The 11033-nt window shown below is 33.6% G+C and overlaps 1 pseudogene; it reads left to right on the top strand.

Moving 5' to 3' along the window:
- Positions 1–695: 695 nt before the first annotated feature.
- On the top strand, positions 696–1660 carry LOC103264276 (annotated as a pseudogene).
- The last annotated feature ends 9373 nt before the right edge of the window (positions 1661–11033 follow it).

The following is an 11033-nucleotide window of genomic DNA, read 5'->3' on the forward strand; positions in this document are numbered from 1 at the left end:
CTCCTTAATACATGACATCATGCAAAGCTCCTTAATACATGACATCATGCAAAGCTCGGTGTAGAAATAAGTAAAACATTGCAAGCCATTTATTTTTTCATGTTTACACTACTTTGTGATTTTTTTTCTTTTTCATTGCAGTATATGAATGTGTGCTGAGCAGTCACAGTACAATGATAAACTGGACTTTGCCCCGGTCCTTGAAGAACTAATATATGAAGAAGCCGAAGTAGACACATTATTGATGCTATACATTAAAGAATAAGTAAGAGGTATTCAGGTTGTGCTGGAAGCATAGAGCAGAAAGAGATGAATTCAAGTCTAATGTCTGAAGAGAGTAGGATGAGAAATTCAGCACAAAACAGTGGCCTTTAATCTGGGCCTTGTAGGATATGTAGAGATTGAGAGGCAAAAAATAAAATTGGGAGCATAGGAGAGAGACAGCTCAATTGCACATATAGTTTTAGGTATAAGTATAGATACAGGTATGAGATAGGAAAGAGACATAATAGTAATTCAATACAAAGACAGGTGAAATCGAAGCTTAGTAGAAACACAAAGTAGGATTATGGTAGAATTCATTTTGGATTATTTATTTTTGGAGAAAAAGGATTTCAACTGTAATGAACAATGGTTTGTATCCGTATATTTGCTTTATTTCCACAGTTTCAAGTACAGTCACAGACTCTCAATAAATGTCCAACACAAATAGCAGTGCAATAACAAAATTCATTTTACTTGGGCTCACAGATCACCCAGAACTCCAACTTCTCTTCTTTGTGCTGTTTCTGGTTGCTTACCTTGTTACCCTCCTAGGCAACCTGGGAATGGCAATGTTCATCAGACCAGACTCTCGCCTTCACACGCCCAGGCACTTCTTCCTCACTAACTTAGCCTTTGTGGATTTGTGCTGTACCTTGAACGTAACCCCGTGAAAGCTGACTAATTTCTTATCAGAAAAGAAGATCATTTTCTTGCCTGGCTGTTTTACACAGTGTTACATTTTTATTGCTCTTCTCCTTGCAGAATTTTACCTGCTGGCCACAATGGCCTATGCCTGTTACATGGCCATATGCAACCCTCTGTGCTACAATGTGAAAATGTCCAGACAAGTCTGCACCTGCTTGGCCACATTTTCTTACATTTATGACTTCTCTGATGGGTTTCTCCTAGTCATCCTGACCTTCCACTTAACCTTCTCTTGGTCCAATGTCATCAACCACTTCTACTGGGATGACCCACTCATTGGGCTTTCTTGGTCTGATACTTACATCAAAGAACATGCTATGGTCATATCAGCTGGTTTCAACCTCTCCAACTTCCTCACCATCATCCTAGTGTCCTATGCCTTCTTTATTGCTGCCATACTTCAGGTCAAATCAGCAGAGGGAAGGCACAAGGTCTTTTCTTTCTGTAGTTCCCACATCATGACTGTCACCCTGTTTTATGGAACATTCTTCTGCATGTATGTAAGACTATCAACAGCTAAAGTTGTTAAGGAACCCCAAATCATAGCTGTCTTCTACACATTTATAAGTCTGGTGCTTAATCCATTTATTTACACTCTGTGGAACAGAGGTGTAAAGCAGGTTTGAGGAATACCCTCATGAGAAATGTGGTCATGACCATGGCAATGCCTCCACTTTCTAGTAAACCATAATTCTGAACATTTGACTCAAATCCATTTGTATTTTGATGATAAGTTTTAGTATTCTCTGTGGATACCTCTTGAGTGTCTTGGCTACAAAGCTTTGAGGAAAAATAAGCCGCATTTATTATTATTTTTTAGGTCTTGGCCTCTGCATATGTTCTATGAATCAGCAGCATCCACATTACCTTGGGGGTTGTAACACAGAATCAAATTCTGCACCTCAGAACAAGACCTCCTGTATCCAAGTACATATTTCTTTTTTTTTTTTTTTTTTTGAGTTGGAGTCTCACTCTGTCACCCAGACTGGAGTGCAGTGGCTGCTCCCGGCCACCGCAGCCTCGACCTGCTGGGCTCCGGCGATCCTTCCGCCTCAGCCTTTCGAGTAGCTGGAATTACAGGCGCGCGCTACCACGCCCGGCTAATTTTTTTATTTTATTGTAGAGATGAGGTCTGGCCTGCCCAGGCAGGTCTCGAACCCGCGGGCTGGGGCAATCCACTCACCTCAGCCTCCCAAAGGTGCGGGATTATAGGCTGAGCCACCGAGCCCGGCTCAAGTACATATTTCGAACGAATTCTTAGGTAATACATTAAAATTGTGAAGCACTATTCTAGGTGAAACTCCCAATTTGGCATGCCCTGGAACACTGGTGTGCTGTTAGTGTGCATAATGGTAAACAATATAAACATGCTCACAGCTTAGTTGAGGGTTCTTTAAGAAACACATTCTTCTTAACTCCTCTGCTGACTTGCTAAGTTATACCAGAAACCATGGCCATGGTTGTGGTTTTCTGTTACTTATGAATGTGTTTGTGTAGTGAAGAAGTGGAAATAGGAAAACAGCTGAAGGTCATGATCAGACTTTTCTGACACTTGAGGTTGTGGATGCACCTCTCTGAGTTACACAAACTCAGTGGGTCCTTTGACTGTCCAGACTAGGGGAATCATTTTCTGTTTCACATACTTTGGAAAAATTTAGGACAGGTTGATCTGACAATAAAAAATACAATTAAAAGGGAACATATATAACTGTATACACATAGGGATATACCAGAGAGTATCTACCTTGCTTTGACTATCTTTTCCGTTCCTAATTATGTTCAAGTAAGTAATGCAATTTTTTTCCCTTCTTGAGCATACACCTAACACATGGCCTTTTATATGTGCCATAGAAGTGAGAATTTGGTTAAGGGGGAAAAAAAGTAATTGCCCTGGCATTTTCAAAAACTCCAAAATAGCAAAATGACTTTTCCTTAAGACATTGTGCTAAAATAATAAATTATTTAAAGGACAAAATGAGATTACATTTCCCATAAAGTGTCTTCTTATTATCTCAAAATGCTGAATGCTTTCTAAATTTTTTCTTGGAAGACGCATTTTGCCATTTTATTATTAGGAAACAAAAGGTACTAAATATATGTATATAAATATATATATTAAGTTGTACGTTAAATAACTATAATAGTAAAATCTCTACATCTTGCCATTTTATTGTCTGGGTTTGTTTGTTTTATAAGCACCAAACCCTCCAAAACTAGCTAAGGCAACAGTGGAAATTTATTGTAAATATATGGTAATATACCACAGCATTCAAAGACAAAAATGTAGCTAGAGCTTAGGAATCAACTAAAATGCAGAGGTATAGGGCCATGAGAAACCTTGTGTTGCATTGTCTTTTTTCAGTGAATCTATTTGTTACTAGATTATATAGAAATTATGCTTAAATATGTCTTGGATCCTGCAATCTTGTTAGCTTGTCTTTTTAATTTTAGTCATTTTTTGTTTTATAGATTCCCCAATATTTACTGATTTCATCTGTGAATTAAGAGATTTTATTTCTTTCCAGCATTTATGATTTCATTTGTTTTTCCTTCATTGTTGCACTGGTTTAAACTAACAGTACAATATTGAATAGAAGTGGTGAGAACAGATCTCCGTGCTTTGTTTCTTAACATATTTAATACATCATCAGGGTATATTAACTGTAGACTTTTCATAGATGTACTGTATCCATTTGAGCAAGTTCTTTTCTATACTTTCCTTGCTGTCATAGTTCATTACTAATGGGTTTTGAAATGGTGAAATGTAGTTTCTGCATCTACTGATTGCTATGATCATTCTTTCTTCTCTAGGTATACAAAACATGTTAAACATACTTTGCATTCCTGAAATAAAGTCCAATTGGTAGCAATGTATTATCATTTTTATTTATTGATGGGTTAGATTCTTGAGATATTACTGAAAATAGATATTTTATAAAAGCTTAAGAGATATATTTACTCTATAATTTTCTTGTCTTGTAATGTCTTTATCAGACTTTAATATTAGAATGACGCTGTCTCATAAATAAGTTAGGAAATGTTCCTCCTTTCTCCATTTTACCAAAAAAAGATCAAGGAAAATTAGTGTTACTTCTTCTTTAAACATGTTAGGATTTGAGAGTGAAATTATTGGGGTCTGGAGCTTTTTGCGGAAGTTTTTTTTTTTTAGTTTCTAAAATACTTTATGGAAAGTTTTTTATTGTAAATTCAGTATTTTAATAGATATAGGGCTATTCAAATGTTCTGCTAAACAACTTTGTTTTGATATTTTTTGTTTCACAGAATTTGTCCATTTCATTTATATTGACATATTTACTAATGTAAAGTTGTTTATAATATTTCATTTTTTAAAATGTCTCTGCTATCTTTTGAAAGATCTCCTTTTCTCTTCCTGAGATGAATACTGTGTTTCTTGGTTAGTCTGATAGTAGGATTATTTACTTAATTAACCTTTTCAAATAATCGATTTTTAGTGTTATGTTTTACAATTGCTTACATGTTTTCTATTTCCTTGATTATCTCTGTTGCTCCCTTACTTTATTAGTGTTCAATCTTCTTTTATGAATTTTTAAAATGAAAGTTTTTGACAAGCTTCTGCAAAGCAAAAGAACCATCAAGAGAGCAGGGAGACAGCCCACAGAATGGAAAAAAATATTGGCCAACTGTATATCTGACAAAGGCCTAAGATCTAGGATCTACAAGGAACTCAAACATACCAAAAGGAAAAATACAAACAGCCCCATTATGAAGTGAGCAAAAAGCATGAGTAGACACTTCTCAAAAGAAGACATACGGGCAGCCAACAGACACATGAAAAAGTGCTCAGCCTCACTTATCATCAGAGAAATGCAAATCAAAACCACAATGACCACCTCACCCCAGTAAGAATGGCCATCGTTAATAAAAGAAACAACAACAGATGCTGGCCAGAATGCGGAGGAAAGAAAAAAAACAAAAAACTTCTACACTGCTGGTGGGAATGCAAACTAGTGAAACTAGTGCAACCTCCAGTGTGGCGATTTCTGAAAGAACTAGAAATTGACCTTCCATATGACCCAGCAATCCCCCTATTGGTAATATACCCAGAGGAACTCAAGTCATTCTAGCAAAAAAATAGCTGCACACGCATGTTTATGGCAGCACTATTCACAATAGCAAAAACATGGAACCAACCGTGCTGCCCATCAAAACTGGATTGGATTTTAAAAATGTGGTACAAATATACAATGGAGTATTATGCAACCATAAAGAACTTGGATGGATTTAGAGTTTATCATACTCAGTGATCTATCACAGAACAAAGAACAGAGTACTATATGTTCTCACTCATAAGTGGACCCTGAACAATAATCCTAATACTATAAGAAAGGGATTGGCAATAGTAGGAAACTGCCAGGGAAGGGGAGGTGGGATTGACAGTTGAGGGAAACTGCCAGGGGAAGGAGGGACACACCTCAGCAACAAAGGTCCCTGCATAATGAACATTTGTAGACCTAACCCCGAATTGCACCCTGCATCTTTAAAATAAAAAAAAAAGATTTTACAAGTGAAAAAATAAAAAATAAAATAAAAGTTTGAATTATCGATATGAGACTTTCCTCTTTTCTCATATACATGTTTAAAGCTATATATTTTCACCCTACTATTGCTTTAGCTGCAATGCACCAATTTTGATACAATTTCTGTTATCATATATTCTGCATTATTTTTTTGTTTTTATTTCTCTGGTGACTTCTTTAAGTCTGAGTTTTTGGGAGAGTGTGTGCATAATTACTATACATTTAGATATTTTTAAAGATATTTTAATGTTATTGATATCTAATTTAATTCTACTATTGTTTAAGAACATATCATTTATAATTTTAATCCATTAAAATTCATTAAGATTTGTTTTATGACTCAACATATGGCCTATGTTGGTGAATGTTTCACATATACTTGAAAGAAATGTGCACTCTACAGTGTAGGGTAGGGTACCATGTTAGATGATTTTAAATTAAGCAGAATTCAGGAAAAGTATTTTCAAATATTCTATACCTACTAATCTCTGATTTACCTATAGTACACCTACCAGGGGTGTTAAAAATGTCTAACTTTGTGTTTATTTGTCTTTATTTCCATTAGTTTTCACATTGTGAAATTTGAAAGTCTATCAGTAAATGCATACATAATTAGGATTTTTATGTCTGCCTCTGGAATGAATCTTTTTTATTATGAAGCATTTCTTTTTATTTCCAGTAGTGCTTCTCATTATGAAGTTTATTTTGTTTGATACTAATATAGCTATATCAGCTTTCTAATACTTATCTGTTGTATATTACATTACTTTACTTTCCATCATTTTCATTTCAATCTATGTGTAGGGTTTTTTTTAGTCTGAAAATCACATTTATTTATTTATTATTTTAGATTCAGTGGGTACAAGTATATGTTGTGTAATGGTGAGAACTGGGCTTCTAGTGTACCTGGCACCCAATTATTGAACATTGTATCCAATAAGTAATCTTTGAACATTCACTTTCCAACCCTCCCTCCCTTCTTTTGGAGTTCACAGTGTCTATTATTTTCATCTTTATGGTCATGTGTATACTTTTGTAGCTCTCTCTTTTAAGTGAGAACATATGATACTTGATTTTCTGCTTCTGATTAAGTTCACCTAGGCCTCCAGCTCCAACCATGTTGGCACAAAGGACATGATTTCATTCTTTTTTATGGCTGCATAGTATTCTATGGTGTGTGTATGTATATATGTGTATAAGTATATATGTGTGTGTATATATATATAAAATTTTCTTCATCAAATTAACAAATGACTGCATACAGTTAGTAATTAATTTTTGGAGTTCTGAAAATTTCTGATTTATAATAGATGGAATTACATTTAATGTAATTATTGATATATTTGGTAGATTGGTAAAATACAACTTTGTATTTATCATCTATCCACATTTGCCTTAGTTGTTCTGTTCCTTTTTTCTCTGTTTCACTTTTTCTGATATCTTTTGGATTAATTGAATGCATTTGTAGCCTTTTATTTTCATTGCCTTTTAAACTACATCATTTTGATAATTTTTGATGTTGCACTAAGTGTTAAATATGCATCCTTAGCATATCAAATTGTATTTATAATTCATATTTTGCCACTTCATATTCAAACTTTATATATGTTGTATATAACACAACTATAATTACCATTTTATAGTAAAAGTCCATATAAACTCCCCTCTGTTATATTATTTTTGACATATATTTTACTTCTATATAACTTATAAATCCTGCTTTATAATGAGATTAATTTTGCCTATGAATTGTTTTTCTGTTAAAGAAATAAAGAAAATAAATAAATAGATCTTTATAGTTATCCAAATATTTACCATATCCAGTGTTCTTTATTCCTTCCTGTAGTTTTAAGTTTCTGTTTGATTTCATTGTACTAGAGTATGAGAAAAAAATTTTCACTTTATTATTTCTTATAGTATTATTACAGTTATTTCTTATAGTACTATTATAGTTATACATACTATTATTTCTTATAGTATTTATAGTATTATTTCTTCTGGCAAAAAATTTATTTAGCTTTCATTTATCTTATAACATCTTAATTTTACCTACTTTCCTGATGGGGTATTTTTACATAAACTCCTAGGTTTTCAATATTTTTTTTCTTTCAGTACTTTAAAGATTCCTTTTCATTGTCTCCTGACTATCTTTGTTTCTGACATAATGTTAGCTATGATTTGTGTAATTGTTGTCCTGTGTATACTGTGTCCTTTTTTCAAGACTTTTTCTTTATCCACGTTTCAAAATTTTGACTTGTGTGATGCAACTAGAGTTTTCTTTTTGTTTTTCACTTGCTTGGGTTTGCTGAAACTCTCTGACATTTAAGTTAAATTTTTTACCAAATTTTGATCTAAAAATTAAGTATTATTTCCTCACATTTTTATCTATAATTTTTATGTTAAATACTTTGCACTTTCCATAGTTTGGTGAAGTACTATTTTTTTTACTCTTGTTTTTATTCTGTTCTTTATATTGAGTAATTTCTGTGAATTGGTCTTTCAATTCCTTGGCATTTATTTTCCCATTTTCAATTTATTGTTTAGTCTGTACAGTGAATTTTTCAGTTCAGATATGTGCTTCCCAGTTCTGGAATTTTTATACGTTCCCTTCATAAGTAAATAATATCTATTACACCACTGTCTTCATCATCTCATTAATCATAAAAAACCAGAAACAAACAACAGTTTTTATTTTAAATTCATGAGTACGTCTATAATACCTACTTCAGAGTTGTTTTTCTGCTAAAATTAGCATCCGGATTATCTTGGGATCCGTTTCTATTGACTAAACATATTTGTGATTATGGTTCACACTTTCCCTATATTATTATATATTCAATATTTTTGTTTATGATATAATTATGAATACTATAATATAAAGTGCCTGAAATTATGCTGCATTCCTTTTAAAAGTATTGAGTATTATTTTGGCAGGGACTTTGTTCTAAGGGCTCTTTTTGGTCCTATGGAGGCTAGGTTTTAGATGGTTTAGGGCAGATCCAGAGTAGTCTTTACTCTGAAAAGTGAATCTTGCTCCTAAAGCAAGACCATCATAGGATCTCAGTTGAAAGCCCAGGGTTTTCACACCATCCCTCCACTCCGGTTGAGTGTGGAATCCAGTATCTCTCACTGCATCGTATGCTCCTGACATTTTTGCAGTCCTCTCATGCCAGAGCAGCCGCTCTCTAATAACTGCAGGATGCCTGGTTTTCATCTCTTCGGTAAATTGGTCCCATAATGTAGATTTTAAGGCCTAAAACAGCTTCCCCTATATTTGGCCAGTTTTGAATCTCCTTTCAATGAGAGGATTAGTTTATTACCCGTTTTATTTTGACACAATTGAGAACAAAATTCTATTCTTCAAGTTTTGTTATGTTCCCTGGGTAATGACAGCTATATCATAACAGTTGGCCAACACAGCTTGTAAGACACGGCCTGGTTTCCTAAATTTTTAAATGAAAAAACTGAACTCTTTAGAACCTTTGGAATGGGGTTTAGTTTTTAAATAAACACTCTGGATTTGGAAGTCTCTCAATATGTGCAAGTGATGGAAAAAAAATATAAAGAAAAAGACAATTTGGCAGAATGGGGCCTAAACTCAGAGAGTGTTTCTGTTATCTGGCCTGAAGTACATGAACTCAGAACACATTCATTTTGCCATAAATTATTTCTCCCTGTGGAGACACTGTACTGTCATAGATAATGTGATACAAAATAATTTGAATATTTTTCTAAAGTTTGATATGTCTTTTGAGGAACTGATTTGGCTTCTTTGATAATTCACTACGTTTTCTTGATTCAGAATAATAATAACACTTTATAGAATTTTTAGGAAACTTCATTTTACTAATATGTAATTTAATCTACAATGAGACATACCCATTTTAATTGTAATCAGTGTGTTTTGACAAATATGTGCACTATATAACCACCACAATAATTGAAATATAATTGAAATATCATCCCCCAAATTTCCTTTTTATTCTTTTGCACGCCCAGCTTTTGGTAATCACTGATAGGGTTTTCTAACCAGATTATTTTTGTCTATTTTAAAATTTCATATAAATAGAATCAAACAGCATGTATTCCTTTATGTTTATATCTTTTACTTAGTAAAATGATTTTTTTTGAGACTCAACCAGTTGTTGCATGGATCAGTAGTTTGATTATTTTTTCTACACTGATTAGGAATCCATTTTGATGATACATTGTATTTATTCATTCATCTGTTGATTAGAATTTGGTTTGTTTTGTTTAGTTTCAGACCATCTTACGATTTATGCTCAATGACAGAGTGCTTTCATGGGCAAAATAAGGATTTTTCCACTGATTCAACATAAATTCATACTGGGAACAGACGTGATTACAACTAACCACCATGTCTTTCTACTTTCACACATGCAGGATGCCTTGTTCTGTTTTTCTCATTTAATTAAGGCTCTGAGCTCAAACATCATCATTTACCAGATATCTTACTGACTTTTGTAGGCAGAGGTGAGTATTTTCTCCATTGTGTCCCTAATCTACTTTGTAGTTAGGAATTTTTATGCATTTCACACTGCATTCATTTCTATGGTCAAAAAAATCAAATAAGGTAGTGAAGTTGAGGTAGCTGCTATAGAATGGTAATAATTTTAGGAGTTTTTGGCAAACCAGGAAGCATTCTTCCTTTAATGGAGGAATCTGCTCTTCAGCTCTATTTGTTTCTAAGCCAGAGATCTATGTGTAGTTAGATTATTTTGATTTTTATAATAATTGTATATATTGTAATCAATGTGCAATTTATTAATTTTAAAACATGAACCCAAACAAAAAATTTGTGAATGAAATCAAACTCTATTCTTTCTTTCTTTCTTTTTTTTTTAAAGCAAGATTTGAGAGGGCAGAAAAGCTCCCACAGTGGGCGGGTACCCTAGGGGGTTGCCCTATCCTTGTTTTCAATACATTCACTCAAAAATATTTATGGATCACTTTGCATGTTCCAAGCACTGTACTGAATGCTCTGAACATAGTGAATATGAAATACTTTACTCTTGGTTAATAATCTGGAGGGGAAAATGTATCTTAAACAAGTAAACTAAATTGCATTTAAAATTAAGATTGTGACAAGTGTTGTAAAGAGTAGAACAAGGCAACACAAGATAACAATTGCAGTGGTGAGCAGGTTTTAAGGTAGTCATCTCTTAGGGATTGACATTTAAGCTGGCATATAAAAGATGGTTAGGGAATAACTAGAGGAAGTTTGGGAGAAATAGCATTCACATCAGTGAATAGGTCATGAGAATGTTCTGAATTAGAAAAGAGTTTGATGCAATACCAGGATGACTGAATGGGGCCTAAGGGAGAGAGTGATCAAGAATAAGGAAGTGTATGTTGGCCAGAGTGAGTTCTGATATCAGTATATCATTTGGAGAATGTGCTTCCAATGAAGCATTCATGTGTCTCTTTTGACTTCATAATTGGACTAAATACTATTTGAGTACACGTACATGGTAATCTTATTTA

This window comes from Carlito syrichta, unplaced genomic scaffold (genome assembly GCF_000164805.1).
Source record: "Carlito syrichta isolate Samal-C Ts95f unplaced genomic scaffold, Tarsius_syrichta-2.0.1 Scaffold305639, whole genome shotgun sequence".
Lineage (NCBI taxonomy): Eukaryota > Metazoa > Chordata > Mammalia > Primates > Tarsiidae > Carlito > Carlito syrichta.